Source organism: Episyrphus balteatus, chromosome 1 (genome assembly GCF_945859705.1).
Source record: "Episyrphus balteatus chromosome 1, idEpiBalt1.1, whole genome shotgun sequence".
Taxonomy (NCBI): Eukaryota; Metazoa; Arthropoda; class Insecta; order Diptera; family Syrphidae; genus Episyrphus; species Episyrphus balteatus.
In genome coordinates this window covers 175,068,199-175,085,045 of record NC_079134.1, presented here as the reverse complement: position 1 = coordinate 175,085,045, position 16,847 = coordinate 175,068,199, and the positions used below count along the sequence as shown (strand labels likewise).

The following is a 16,847-nucleotide window of genomic DNA, read 5'->3' as shown; positions in this document are numbered from 1 at the left end:
AAAGTAATCTTGTGGGATAATTTATAATTAGTCTTAATATTATTGTGTACCCTCTATATCTCCACTGTGCTTAAGACAAACAATTTCACAACCATTCTTAAAATTTTGAATGTTCAGTTAAGCTAAGGTTTTACTTTATAAACAATGTTATAAATTATAATTATTTTTTTGCTTTTTGAAGTTGGTTTAATAATACCGTCTCTAGACGAAAATAAAATATTTTGTTAAAAAAATGTTGTATTTATTTATTTGTGTTTTTGTTCGAATTTTCTTTTTCTTTTTAAAATATGAAAAATTAACCTCAGCGAAGTAACAGCTTATTAAAAAAAAAAAAATATTAATAGTACTGGACCTAAGTAACTACCATAGGGAACTTCATAAACTAACTATAGAACTCTTCGATGAAAAGGTATTATAATTTAAATCGCAGTTTTGAACATAACGAACCATATTAATGAAACACAAAGGAATCAATGACATTTTTTTTTTACAAATCAAAAGGTTTTAGTTAAATTTTTGTGTAATTTTTAAGTTTAGATTTTTCCCTCTTAATAATTTCAATTACTTTGAGGGAGGACATCCTTTAGAAACTTATTTTGCTTTTTTTTTTGAAAATTTATTGATCAACCGAAGAAACTATTTTCAATTAAAAAAAAAAATCTCTTGTGTCATATTTTCATATTTCACGTTTTTGAGATACTAATACATTTCTTAAAAAATAATTCTTAAAAAATGTAACGTGTAGTAAAAAATAGAGACACTTTTCAATTCATTCAGCGACAAATAAGACACAAATAGAATCGATTTTCTTAAATTTATCGGGTTGGGGTCAAAATTCTGCTTTCAAAATTCTGCTTTTCAAAATTCAGCCTTTTAAAATTCTGTTATTCAAATTTTGTAAAATCATCTTTTAGCAAAATTTGCTGCCTATTTAAGATACTTCTACTACAGTATTTTTTCAAATTTTCGTAATATAATTAAATATTAAATATTAATGATAAATATAGTCGAAAAATAGTAATTGAACATTACTTAATTAGTCAAATAAAAATTGATATTCAAAACATTAAATAAGAAAAGTAATATATTTTATCGCACAACATCGTTTCTATAATTAGTTTTCAACGGTATACTCGTATAAATGTGAGTTATAGGAAAGTCAGTACTCTGAGCAGTTTGAAAATTATTTGTAATGGTTAAACAGCAAGCAGTTAAGAAAATACCAATCTAAAATAACATTAATGAGGTGTATTTTGGTATAGTAGAAGCTATTTTGCTATGAATAAAAGCAGAATTAGCAGATTTTTTTTTTTGTTAAAAAAATGCTGGCAGAATTTTTAAAAGCAGAATTTTGAAAGACAGAATTTTCTTGAAAAAAGCAGAATTTTGACCCGATCCCAAATTTATCTTCTTAAAATAATAAGATACCTTTTAAAAATAAATGGAATCTATTAAAATCAAAGTGAACTACATTTCATTTTAACAAGAGTATCTGTTAAAACTGAAATGATTTTTTATTAATTCTTTTCCTTTGGCATACACAATAAAATAAGAAGATTTTGTAAACAAATTTGCTAAAGGATCAACTTTAAGGGAATAATATTCTGTTTGTGATTTAGAGTATGAAAAGTAAATTTTAGCAAAAATCTTTGTATTTCAGACAAAACCCCAAAAAACAACCAGAACAAAGAAATGTATTCAAAAAAATGAAAAAAAAATCTAAAAATAAACAAACACAAGCCTCATTATGATTTTTATTTTCTCAAACTACGAATTCCTTTTATCAATTCCTAACCAAACTACTTTACCTAACTTGAAATTCCCATCTTAGGTTTAGTAGGAAGCAACTACTTACAAAATAGTTTAACAGTTTTTGTTGTTGTTGTTGTTGTTGGTTAGTTGCAGCTCTGTTAGCTGCTGGAATCTCCTTCTCCTCTGTTTGATTTTATAACCATTTCTTAACACGGAATGGTCTTTGTACAAATATTATCTTCTATGCGGCTTTCATCTGATCAACAAGCGAACTGAATGAACTCGCAGAATAATAAATTAATACCAAGTGAAAGAAGACAGTGCAGGTATATAGTCCCTGGGTAAGATCACCGAACTTTCTTTCAAAAAACAAAAAATTTAAACAGAAAATAACTGAATTGATCCCACAATGCACATCACTCTTGTTTTCACAGGAAAAAAATAATTTTTGTTTCCTTATAAATTTAAATAATATTCTTTGTTAATATTTTTGTTGTTTCTTTTTGTAATTATTTTTTTTAAAAAATTCGTTTAATTATTTTATTTTTCTTATAAGAAAACACAAAATTAAAATTTTGGCTTTTCTAATAAATTTCGCGGTATCAGTTTAAAGTTCCCCCAAAAAAAATTATTTTCAAACCCCATAAAAAAAAAAAATCATATAGCAACGAAACCCTCGCGTAGGAGAACCGAGTTAACATTAAACTCAACTGATCGGTCGGCGACTAAATTAGCAACTGATCGATCAAAGCTCACCGCAAAACGCACAAAAGCTTCGCATTTAGGTTTCGTTTGGTGTATCTACTGGATAGGCAAGATAAATACACATGTATCTTTATAGTTACACAGAGTCACTGTGGGGTTTTTTTTTGTTTTTATTTTTTTTGTCTTGTGTTCACCCAAAGATAGATAAACTGATCGAGAAAATAATGTTAAGTGTATCTTTTGAATGAATGGTGCTTTTGTGCTGCTGCTGGTGCAGATATTTTTTATTTTTTTTTTGTCTCTCAGTAAACATTTTCTCTTTGATTTTTGCTCTCAGTTTTTAGGAGAAGGGAATAACCTAGAGGTGGGGAGGGGTAAGGGGAGCTTGAGGAACAACATCAAAGAAAAAAAATTTGTTGGAGCTGTCTGGCTAGGCTGAGGATCTCTCACTCTCTTTCCCTCTCCACTCTCATTTTTTTTATGTTGTATAGGTAGTTTCTTTTATTGACTGCAACAACACTGAGGATGAATAAGCGTTTGCTTCTTGGAAACGTAAAGTTGTCATAAGGAAAAAATTATTATTTTGCCTTTATTTCAAACTTGAGTATATGTTCTTTGTGATATTGATGTCGGCGATGACGATGACGAAGACTCGCAAAGGGCTGAAGTGGGTTTGACTTGACAATAAGATATTTGCTGTTTTTTGGATTAATTTTTTTTTTTTAATTCTTTGGATCAGGTGGAACAATATCTTATAAAATTTTGTCATCAGAACAGATATTTGATGAAAAAAAATTGTATTTTTAGTGTTTTTGAGCATTTGCGTAGGGTTGCCGAGTACTTTTCCGTATTTAACGGATTGCACCTGACATTTTAAAGATAGAAGAGAGTCTCATCTTAAATCTGATGTATATTTAGGCCTTTAAGGCTAGGCGCACACATGCGATTTTGATCGCGCTATTATTCAGTCGCAAATTAGATGACCAGAATTTCAATGACTGTAGACACAATTTTCAATTTTTTAATCGCGGGAAGCATGTGTGTTCACAGGCATTGAAATCCTTGTGATCCATTTTTGCGACTGAATAATCGCGCGACTAAAATCGCATGTGTGCGCCTAGCCTAACTCTGTCGAAAATCATACATTTTTTCTGAAAAATTAGTATTTTGAGTGTTTTTGCGTAGGGTTGTCGAGTTCTGGTCTCTTAGAGGTGTCCATAAAGTTTGGTGTATAGTTAAGCATTTGGGTGTATTAAAAAATTTACTCTTTTGTTCAAAAAATATTTTTTTTAGAGTTTTCTTTTTCATTTGTATAGGGTTGCCAAATTTGTAGACCTTCTTGTTTGGCTTTTAAAAAAGGTTTGCCACATAGAAGTTCCCATTTTAAAAGTGGCAACCCTTTTTTTTAATTTTCAGTATCAACTCATCATTCATTTGACACTAATTTTAACCTCTAACCTTATGAGTTAAGTAACTCGTCGGTCACCTCTTCGATTTATAAGTACAATATAATAGTATACTTTCTTTAATTGACTCCAATCAGGTGTCATATTTCTTTTGTCTTTTAACAAAAAGCCATTTCGATCTTTTCTTTTTAATTCTTCCGTTTGGAAAGATCATTAAATATTTATCTACTTTTAAGCAATGAATTGAATTTCCTTCTATCTACAAAAAAAATATTGCTTTTTTTTTCTAACAAGATACTAAATTTAATGAATGAATGATTCGACTTAATAATGTTGTTATAGATTTTCCTATGAATATTTTCTTGGAACAATAGATAAAGCTGTTTTTTTCTGAAAATGTACTTAATCAGTTAACAGTGTTTAAATGTGTAATTTTATTGTGTGTTTATGTTTACATTTATAAGTTATTTAACTAACCAACTTCCGGTGTCTTAAAGACACACTCATCGTCACCCACAATATAAACCACACACCGCACAACCGTAACCTGGTTAACTTTTGTATATCTTTGCAATACAAATTATTGATCATTACGGGTAAAATATCTCCATTATGAGATGAATCATATTTGAATTTCGGAGAAAATCATTTCAATTCCGATGCATATGGAATAATATAATGATTTAAAAATTTCCTCTTTAGAGACACTAATACTGGTTTTGATTTTTTTTTTCGATATAATTCAATAAGATTAGTAGGTTGTTTGTTTAGTGTTTTTTTTTTGCTTGTAAGTTTACTCTGGCGATTTACCCATGACTTTCAATTCATGAATGAATAATGTGCATAATTAATTTACTACTGACGTAGTAGGAAATTTAAACAAATGTTATTCGTGTAAAACTAATTTTACTGGAAGTATTAAGAAGAGATAATAGTCTAAGAAAGCTTAAAGTAGGTATATTTAATCATAAAGTAGCTTTTGAGAGTTCGTAGGTATTGATAATATATTCTTTTATTGCAAGGGCAGTTAAACAAGTTTAACAAAAAAAAAAAATTATAATTTAAATGTTAAATTAGATGACGACATAATTATTTTTGATTATGGTTTTACTGTGTTTGCTTAATTATATGAAGCTGGATTGTAAGAAGAAATAGTTTTGTAATTACTCGTAGTATTTTCAATTCGTTGTTAGAACATTGGACTCAATAAAATTTTTTTAGTCGTTTTCAGAACTGCTAACAAACCGGGTATACAGTGGATGCTTTGGGTCTGCAAAACACCATTTTTGTTTATATTAAAATGAACTTGGTGAGCAAACTACACAAATCAAAGTCTGGCTGGTGTCACGCGGGGTTTGTGAGAAAAACGATGCATCAACGCCATCGTTGCAAACAAATATTCTTAAGTGGGAAGTTTCAGATCTTGGCCAAAAACAAAAAAAAAAGATTTTATCTCATTTCGTTTTCGAGATAAAGATATCAAAAAAAGAGGAATATTTTAGTTGTACTATAAGTGAGAGGTTTTTAATATCCGAGTGCACTGTGGCGTATACGTACTTTTTTTTAAATTTATTTATTCATTGGATTTTTTAACATTTTTGCACTAAAAATTTTACGAACATTTTTCCCATTGGAAAATAAAAATATTTTGCATACAAAAAACCCATTGCATAATGTGTAGGTAAATACTTTTTTAATTGTTTATTGCTTAAAAGTTTCCATTATTTTTTGCCTTGATAAATAAATTTTTTGAAAATGAAAAATTTTTGTACTACTATCTAAGTGCTTATTAATATGGAATTGCTTATAATGACGTTGGAGTCTTTTTAATCTCCCAAGATTTAGAATTGTTTTTTTCTTTCTAAAAATGCATCTTAATAAAAGAAGTTAATCAAAAAGTTCTAAAATCCTCGTTAATATTTCGACTATACAGCTTTTTTCTCAACGACAATTTTAACCCGAAGGAAAAAGGACGTTAAAACAATTTTTTCAATGCAGCTTATTTCAATATGAAATTTCCAAAAATGCAGATCTCAAAAAATTGAAAATGCTCAAGAATTGAAAACAAGACTTATTCTTTTCAGTAGTGCAATAGTTTTTGATTCATTAAGTGAAATGCATATTATGTATGTTACGCCATACAAATTTTAAGGTGGGTTTTCTTACTTCGCATTTTTAAATTTGAGATTCTTGTCAAAAGTTAAAATTTAAGTTAATGTACAAAACAATGTATGATATTGAAATTTTGAAGTTTGAAAATATTTTTTTTGAAGATATTGAAAGTTCTTCTGAAAAAAAAACAAGAAAACATACGAGACATAGTAAATTTTAAGACATATTCTATTAATCGAAACACTGGAAGAAAATGCAAAACAAATTTAAAAGTAGAAAGTACCAATTTGCAAAATTTAAAAAAAATCGAAAGCATTGGGAACTCTCTTATTGAAACATTCAAACAATTACATATTTAAATCGATATTTTGTTCAACATTTTGTATAGAGTTGAACCAATTAAAAAATGTATATATGTATATTTTTTAGAGTTATCATCCCAATATTTTATTCGTGTTGAAGAAACATTAGTATTTTGTTGCAAATCTTATAATTCAATTAAATAAATTTAAATTGATTTTATACAAAAATATCGAAGGGGTCTACCTACAAAATTTTTGAATAGGTATCTATATTTCCATGCAAACTTTTTTATTTAATTAAATTATAATAGTACTTTTTTGTAGTTTATTTCCGAATCAATATTTTTGTTTTATAATAAGATAAAATTATTTATAAAAATACGCTTTTAAAACCAACAAACTAGACACCTCTTATATACTTGGCACAATCATTTACCATCACTTGTATAAAAATCCGATCAGGTTCAAGAAAATATATAATTTTATTAACAATGAAGACCCCATATTAACACGTCCTCTTGCCAAATGGCTTAACTTGTCTCTTGCATATTAAAACAAACGACATTCACTTATTTTTTTTTTTCAAAATCGCAATTGATCTTCTAACTGAGATTATACAAAAAATATATACAAACAAATTGTATATAGCTAAACCATCACAATCCTTTCGAAAAATCATCATGCAAAATTCTTTCAACAACTCACCTGCATATATAGTTTAAAAGGTCCGAAATCACAAATACGTGTTGTTAGCTGTTTTATGTTTTTTTTTTGAGTAATTGCAGTTTTGTTCTTTCTTTTTTGTTTTTGTTAATGGTTTTTCTTGGTAGTCAGTAGTGACCTTTAATTTAAGAAGTTCAACCAGTGTCCCTCTCTTTGTTTGAAAGATTTATTATTTCCAAAACCAATCTAAGCACGAATCTGAATCTTTGTATCTTTTGACTGAACACAGTTCACAATAAATATAAATTTTTTAATTTTCTTTTTTGAACAAAACAAAAAAATGGGTTCAATGGAACAACTTAGAACTCAGTCGAATGATATCTTGACGCAAAAGAGTTATGAAAAAAAAAATAAAAACTGTTATCTGTCGTGGTGATATAGATAAATACGCGATTCTGATATCTGAACAAACGCAAAAGATACTTTTAAATAAAATTTTTTGTTATCACACTTTGAAAGCTTTTTTTTATCACTGATTAGAATTTTTTGAAAATGAAGAAAAAAATCGTTTATTTGTTTTTTAAACGGATTGCAAAATATCGCTCCGTGAAAATGGCAGTTTTGATATGTTTTGCGGCGGAATGTCGTATATGAAACTAGGACACCTTAAATTTTATCCTTTTGGGTGGTGTTGACTCTCTCACTAGGAGTCAAATTGAGTATATTTTTTGAATTTCAAAAAATTGTTTAAATAAAATTTAAATTAAAAAAAAAATTATGAAAATCCAAAAAATAATATAAACATACAACCGCTGGTGTTCGCGGCTCGATTAAGACTCTCTCCCGAGTGTAGTCTCCGTGTCAGTGTCTACAACTATTCTCGACGAAGTCACGCGAATAACAAAACTTCTCTGCCTGCCAAGAGGGTGCTTTATTTAGCTTCTTTAGGACGAATAACGAACGACTAACAACGTACAAAATACTAATACGCCAAAGCCAATGATGACGGTCGTTGTCGTGTCGTATAATCGTAGTCAGTGGCAAGTGGCAAGTGTATTCTAATACGGACTTTATGTTGGTTGTGGTGTTTTATATTCTGTTCTGGTCTCTCTGTGTTCTGGTCTGTACTGGCTTTTGATATTATTTTTTCTTGGCATTAATGTGAGTGATTCACTTGAGCTTCGTTTTTGTTTGAGAAAAAAAAAAACAATACAACAAAACAAGTACTTATACTTCAGTTGTTGTTAATCTTAATTTATATGAACTAACGGGATCCAAACCAAAGTGCAATGCAATTTTTATTTGTATAGGTATTATAGCCATGGAGATGATAACAAAAAAAAAAATGATTCCAAAAATTTTGTTTACCTACCAACACTTTTTTGTTTAACGATGGTGCCTTGAGCTTTTTTTATTCAATTCTGGGATAGAATTCTTCGAGGGTAGTAAGGTTTAGCTAGTAGTTCTAATTCACTCGAAAGAGCTTTTTTAATCTTTGCTCTTAAGTAATGCAAAACTAATTACTCTTAATATTTTGATTTGTATAATAAACTTGTAAGATATTTTATCTTTTATTTCTTCTTAAAATTAAATCGCGCAGCGATCGCGATTGGTTTGATAATGACACAGACTGAACATATCGGAAAGAAATTCAAATACTTTTATACTCTAAGAATGAGTATCTAATTCGAAGGTGAAAAGATGATTCTTACTTTGTTGGAAATACAATTTTTTTTTGTTGTAACATAGAATAGAAGAGTGCAATTTTATTGTGTCAGGCTCAGGATATATGATGAAGAAAACGGGGATGCGGGTTAATTGTGTTTTTTTTTTGAAAAAAATCACACTTAATGAATACTAATTAGTTGGTGGTTTTAATTCAAAAATAAAAAAAAAAAAACGAAGACAATTTATGACTTTTGTTGTAAATTGTGACAAAACTTATAGACCGGAATCTATTTGTTCCAAAAGAATACAAAAAAAAAAAAGAATTTATTTTCTTCATTCACCTTTCAGTTATTTGTTTGAGAAAGGACAATTTGAAAAAAAATAAAACAAAACCAAACAGAAAAGTTTTTTTTTTTTCAATGTCAAGTTGAATTGGAACTTATCCAAATATGTCAACATTGTAACAATATTGAAAACGAAGCCGAATGTTATTCAGCTATCATGATGATAACTATCACTAAACTGGGTATGGCTTTGATGATATGAGTAGATTATCTATGTGTATATGGTATTTGCATAGATAATATTGAGGGGGAGTGGATATTTACTTATAAAAAGTATAAAATTTGGCATTTAACCCTTAAAATTAGAAGTTTGTGCAAAAATGTATCGAGAAAACTCTAGTTTGAAAGTTAGGTGAATAGAAAATAATGGAGGGAAAGAACTTTTACTTGTTGGAAATTTTGTAAAATAACATTAAAAAGATTTTTTTAGAGACAACTAAGAGAATAGTACCTACATAAATATCTACTAAGAAATTTATTATGTTATTATTTTTTTTAACTTAACGCAAGCTTTTGATAATGTTAATAATAATTTTGTTAAAATTTAAAAGTATTTAGGTACATTTTAAATAATTTTTATATGAGTCATAAAAAAATAAATTTAAAAAACGGCCAAATTTTTATTTGGGTATACATATTATCACCATCCTATTGGTAAAATAATTTTGAAGAACCTACTATATTATTTCAAAGAAATGTAAACGATCTAACTACAAAGATCTACTGATTTAGTGTTTGTACAAACTAATTTTTTTTAAAATAATGTTTCACATACACTACAGTGACCGTATAAGAATAATTAAAACACAATTGATAAGTGGTTTTCTATTGATTGCCAAATAATTAAATCAAATTATTTCCTATCAAATCTCAAAACTCTTTGTGTTAATTTCTCGTAAACATTATTTTTCTTTTTTAAGGACGTTCTTATCAACAACCAAAAGTCTAATATTATTTCTAAGGAATTAAAATAATAATTCCGTGGCCTCAACGACGATAGGGTAAAGCAAATTTAATGTCATAATGTGAATTGGGCTCATTTTTTAACTTAACCTTTAAGTTAAGAATCGAAAACTAATAGGGCATACATTTTAGATGCGTCGTTTAAACTTAAAGGTGAATTGATAGTCCACAAAAATTATAAAATAAAATGCACTCACGTATTTTATTTATGGTAGAAACTGCTTTTAATGTAAAAAAATTTGTATTTGAAATAACAAAAACATCTAGTTAGTTAGTTTTGATCTTTAATCGAGGTATGTATGTCCTTCTTGTCTAACAAAAAATTAACGGTTACAAAAACGCTTTTGTATACAGATTTTCTTTGAAATCGGTTGAATCTTTTTCGATTTATTCAGTAATGCAGAAAATGTTCCCTTAGTAATTGTTAATTGTATAAGAATATTGCACACAAAAATTTTAAGCCAAATCGCTATAGCCGTTTTTGACAAAAGTAAGTTTTTTTTTTCATTTTTATTGTGCGATGTGTTCAAAATAATAGCGCGTCAAGTCTAATTTTCTACAAATTGGATGTTTTAGAGTTTTCTAAATTAAGTGTTTATTTTTTCATACCTTATTATTTTTTTAAAAAGTTCCTTTGGTTTCTCACGTAGAGCTAATATAGTTGAGTATATAGCAAAGTATATTTAAAAAAAAGCGCAGTACTTTGCAATATACCACCGTTGGTTTTTAAATATTCAAACCACATTCAAGTCACAGAAATATATTTCACTTATGAATAAAAACAGCACAAATTAAAAAATTAACTCAACAGTAAAAAAAAAAAAACAAAACAGCTCTATCTTCGGTTTCACGTCATTTCACATAATTTTCTTCGTCCGGAATATTAACAGGTATTGCGAGTTTCACCTTTCACCAGTAGCCAAAATAAAACTGAGCAAAGAGCTGACGATAACTTCTCAAATAACCTGAAAAAGAGGTAAAAATACGGCAAGTTTCCCGAACATGAACAACTTTTCACCCGGAACTCACAAGTGACAAGTGAAATACCATTTTCCAGTTGGAATTTTGTTCACGTTAAACTCACGGTAGGGCTGAATTCGAGCATTTCCGTGAATACATACTGTATTGACAATAATCAAACTTTGGTTAGGTACTATTAAAATTATTAAAAGGGGACTAGATTCGTTTTGCTGCGCAGTAGATTTTCATTTGGGCTAAAACTCAGTAGATGTACTGCTAAAGGAGTAAAGTGGCAGCCCTGTAGCAAGTAGCACAATCGTGTGCTCATAACTGTAAAACAGTATTGTCTAAAATTAAGACCATTGAAGTCCTTTAGAATACAAAATTTCATTCCTCTTCGATCGCATAGTTAATTTTTTAATTTTGACCAAAGAATTTGTAAAAAGTACCAGTACTACTCTGCCTGCAGTGGTACTTTAATTTCCATAAACTTATCCCCGCTCAAAAAATAAAAAATATAAATTTTCATCTCTGGCGCCCAACGTGGGTGATGATGAAAAAATTTTAATAAGTGACCGTCAAAAACTTAAATTGTTGAGAGGATTTATTTCTAATTTGAAGGTCTTCAAAATATGGAACACTGCTCTCTCGGGCTCAAGGAAAGGAATCGGCTATCGCGATAGTTGATAGGAAATCAAAATTGACAATTTTTTATATAGTCAAATCGATAATTTATAAACTATCGATTACCTCTCAGTATTTCCGATATAAAAATTATCAATTTAAAAAATGTGAACTAAATCATTTTTTAAAATCAGCAGTATGACAATGTTCGCAAATGTAGAAAATTTATCAGTTCAGAACTTACACTTCCTAATTTTTAAATATTTATGAATCTTTGATACATTTAATATGGACTATAAATATTATTAATTTTATTAATTTATGCAATGAAATTGTACTGCAAAACGAATAACAAAGAGAACAATTTACCAATAAACGGAAATGCAAATATAATCAACAAAAATGCTTTGAATTCAATCGAACTTCCAATGATAATAAATAGAGACGACTCCGAACCATAAAGAAATGAAAAATAAAAACAATCATTTATGTTAGACAATGCGGCACGTTTCTAATTTAGAAATAACACTCGGAAATGGAGAAGAATAATATATTTCTAGTCTTGAGAAACTCACTCATATTCTGGAATTGTTTATTCAAATTCAACAAAAGTGTAGGCTGTAAATGCACATTTGCCTTTGTATTCATCATTTTTAAGAATGAAATAATAAATACCATTGAAAATAGTATAAGGCCTCGTCTATTCAGAACACCGGGGTTGATATTAATTAACAATTTCTTTTAAGATACTAGCACCCCCTCAACATATACCACAAAGACTAATTAATTAAAACTCATCAACATATGTTCCATAGACTCATTCACTCACAATGTACACAATATTAATCGATGCAAAACCTTTAGCTACAAAAGTCATTGCCACGCAACAGACTAACCGGGGTAGCAATACAATTTTCAAGCGTTAGGCAAGACAAGGGAAAAACACACTTCTGAGACCGTTTGTAGGCAATACGACCATGTCGGTGTGTCGACATTTACGCCTATTTATTGACCACAAGCTAAAGTGAGAAAAGTAAACACTTTTTTACTTCAAAAGATACACACGCTTCTGTTTTGTAAAGATTAATCTTTATTCCAAAGTTGATTCTTTGTTATTTGTCAACAATCACTTTAGCATAAAAAAAGTGTGATTCCTAACCTTTCTTAACATTTTTTATTCCATGTTCACTGAGAATAAGTTAAAATGACGGCAGACTAAATAAAGATGACTAAGCCAAGGGCCAACACACACAACTTGCTGCTGCTACCGCTTTCAGCAGTTCCAACAAAAAAAACTCACCGCACGCCCGCCCGGCTAAGAAAGTAAAAAGAGACTGAAATGAACTTTGTTCGCAAATTGTTGGTCAGCTGGGTTGGTGGAATGAAATCCATGTCTAAGGGTGGTATTTGTTTTCTCACCTGAATGTCAACCCCCCAAACATATATATGCAATGCACCGTTACAAGCTTATTATGGGGTGGTAATTCTTATATTTGACTTGACATACCTTTACCTGGCTTTTATTGTCGTTACTTTAGACGCATATCGATCGGTTGTACAAAAATAATGAGAAAAATGTGGTTCACCTTTTCTGTGGTTAATTTTAGGCTAGGTTTTGCTTTTTGGGGGCATTTTCATTTTTTTTTTTTTAATAAGAAACATACCCTTGTTATTTTTAAAAGGGTGGTTCGTCAACTTAAGCCAATTTTGACGTCATTTGGATTAATTTTGACCAAAATTGTATTAATAATATAAATTTAAAGTAAATTTACAAGTTCGTTCTCGCTCAACGGAACCAATTTATATGACTACCAACTGCTCCAAAGATTTTGAAGCTTATGGTCTTTTAAATTTTACTGTTTCGTCTTATGCTCTTTTAATATTGCCATAGGATGGGCGAATTATTTGGTATTTGTTGTCCATTTTATGGAAAATGAGGGAGATAAATGAAGAAACAATTCGTGGTTCAATAAATAGGTAATTTACAAGAAAAAGCTAAATAAAATTATATATTTAAACCATGTCTGCACGACACCTAAAGAAGAGCTACAATTTTTTGAACCCAATCGATTTTCACCAAAAAAGCAAAAAAAAATTAATCTTTTTTACCTATAACACCATTAAATCCATTTTTTTATATGACAACCTATAATAAATTTTATATTATCTGAAAGCTGATTATTTTACCTTTTATATGACACTTCAATCATTTTTCTACGATGCCTACAAAAAAAGTAAGAATTTTTTAAGTCAACTATGTCAAAAAAGGAGGTGATTTCCAAAAATTCATATTTCGAAACGTACAGACTTAAAAAAAATACGTATTAGACTGCTTACTTTTTTTCATTATCTTTTGAATGGCATTTTTCAAATTTTCAAAAAAAAATTCAGCTACCTTGATTTTGAAATTTTCTAGAATTTTGTCAATACCTTTGTTACCCTTACAATAAATTTACCTAACGATAAAAAAAATTCAATTTTCTACAATGTCTCGTTTAGAAAATAGCCACTTTTTTAAATTTTGTTTTACCCCTATTTACCCTATTTAATCATTGAATTTTTCAAAATTCTTCTTCAGTATTCACCTTTAGGTTATTAATTTTCAAAGCTATAGAATATTTTTTTATCTCCAATAAATTTATTTTTAATTTTGAATTAAATTGCCGCACTGCTAAAAATTTCAGATGGAACGGGAGAAAATGGCGTCACTTTTTCATGGATGCTGCCATGGTTCATCGATTTATAAGACGTTATCACGTTAAAAAATTGTAATCTCAAGAAATCAAAACGATCTTTGAAGTTAACAAATTGCCATTACCCTTGAAAATTTGTTTACCGGAAGATGCCAATGAACTTGTTAAAACCTCAAAATTATTGCACATTGCGGTAAATAGAAAAAATATATTCAGTAATGCGCCAAACAAAAGCCGGCGGCATCTAATTCAATGACTCAGATTTAAAAAGTGTGGCAAAATGTCTGCTTGGCATGCGTCATCTACTTTAAGATAATAATGTATACAACAATTACAAGAAAAACAAATAAAAATATGACAAGAAAAAAAAAATAAGAAATTTTCTCTTTTTTTGATCTAGGTACCTAATGTTCAAAATCCAAATTTGGAATTTTATTTCTTGTATAAAATGATGAATAGTAAATTTTTCTGCACCGTCATTGTTATCAAAAAGCCCCTTAAAACCAATGAGTTGTAACCAAGCGTGCATATTAATTATCCCAAATTAATCACAAATAATTGATCGAATATGAAGTTCAATAGGGAATAAAATGCACTACTCAGCAAATTATAGTTAAAATTATGAAGAACCGCATTGATTTTCATGCAAAAAATGATTCACTAAGAAATTTTGGAAAGTACAAATGAAAAATGAATAATTTTTAAATAGGTCGAAGCGCATGAATAGCATTTTGGAAAAGGGAACAGAGATACGATTTGGCCTGGATAAGTGGATGAGTGATCTTTTGATATTTCTGAAGAAAGAAATGTATATTGTTCTTGATGAGGAATAAAACGAGTTAGTCATGGTTTTTATCCAGACACAAAAATATAAATCATTGAAAAATATTTGGCTAATGAAGAGAATGCATTCGTTTTTGTTTAAAATTTAAATTTGTTACTATTTACATTGCAAAAATATTTACATATTTTATTACAAAAGAAAAGTTAAAGAAGATTATTTTGATTAGAGATAATGTCTATTTGATTCAAACATGTGAAAATGTCAGTGAACACGTTTTATTCAAGGTCACATATTTTTTTCATTTTAAAAGCCCTTAAGAAAGTGATGTTAACAAAGTTGTTATGAAAGTAACTTCCGATCCTAATTTTTAGGGGTGTGCTAAAGAGCGATTTTTAAAAAGCAGTGACAGCAGTGAGCAGATTTATAAAAAGAGCAGTTTAAAATAGCTGCTATTTAATCACTCATTAAATAGCAGTTAATGGCGCAAATTATTCTTTAAATTTCTTCCTGATTTGACACATGATTGAAAATATAAAATACATATTTACATATTTTTGGGAATTGTATTATAAAAATGCTGCTTTTTATACCTAAATTGAACGAAAAATTCAGTCACTTCGTCAGATAAAAAATTATGAGGCAAAAGCAACGTAAGCATGTCTAAATACAAAAACAAATTTGAACCTAATCATGCAGCTGTTTAGATTATATAAAAAAGACGTCATACCTAAGAACTAGGCATAAATAAAATATCCTAAAAAAATCAATCATACATAAATTAAAGCCACGTGTAATCATAAATTTTTCTAAAACATTGTTGTATTGTAATTAATTTTATTAAATTTTAATTTACCTATAAATACTTCCTCAAACCTCATCATTCAATTCATCTGTCCCTGTCAATAAAACGTTACAATATAAGTGAGAAATTTGCACCCAAATTAGGGGCAACTAACAATTCAATTACACTAAACATGTTCTTAGCTCTTGGAATACAAATTAATTCAAAACCTTATGAGTTCTTGCCAAAAATAAAACTCTAACTTACAAATAAAAAAAAATAATTATATTAATTTTGAAAACAAATAAAAAACAATAACCAAGCCAAGTGTCATGTCTAATTTCATGGCAAATGTCAAGACAAACGTCCACACGCCAAACTATATTGAAATAATATACTATCAAGTTTAAGTGTCGGAAAAAAAAAATACGAGAATTAATCTAATATTCATAAAACGGATATTCCGATTGTCTGTGATTTAAGCATAACCATGAGACCATCATGCTAGACATTTTGTGTGTGCGCTGCTCGAATAACTTGTTGAGTGATTTTTGAATATACAAATAAAAAGTATCTTGCAATTCAAATTAGTGATTCATTAATTTTTGGAGAAATAATAAAATATAGAGATCTTTTAAATATTTTTATTTATTGAAATAATAAATTGGTCATTCATATCTGGTGTTTGAATCACTCATATTTCATACAAAAATATTGAGATCATTTTTTGGTGCAAATGCAAATGTTATTGCTGGATGTTCAAACATGTGCAAGTCGAGTGGTATTAGGTGATTTATTTTAACCAATACACAAATTTTGATTCATGGAAAGTCGTTTACTTATCTCACACACATACATAGTGTCCGGTAGAAAATGGATAATCCTGAAATGGCTGATAGGTGCACTTTTGACTGTTCTGAAACCGAATAGAAAAAGTTTTTTATCGCAACCAGTTTAGAAAATATTAGCTTTTTTTCGTTCAGTGTACTTTAAATTTCATCATCTTACGTTTTCTTTAACCACAACCACGAATGAATGAATTTTATAAATTTCTTATTTTTATAATTTTCTACAATAATTGGCTCACTAC

General features: G+C 28.8%; 1 protein-coding gene across 5 annotated transcripts in view; it reads right to left on the bottom strand.

Moving 5' to 3' along the window:
- The window catches only part of LOC129913713 (matrix metalloproteinase-14-like), a 50,977-nt gene extending 42,979 nt beyond the window's left edge, over window positions 1–7,998 (bottom strand). For 2 of the 5 annotated variants that reach the window (XM_055992556.1, XM_055992548.1), the window contains exon 1: window positions 6,983–7,997. The gene's annotated coding sequence lies outside the window, so the exon portion shown is untranslated. Of the gene's footprint in view, window positions 1–1,855; window positions 2,569–6,982 lie in introns of those variants that run through there. The other 3 variants (XM_055992523.1, XM_055992539.1, XM_055992531.1) reach the window with 3 other exon arrangements.
- Window positions 7,999–16,847: the final 8,849 nt, after the last annotated feature.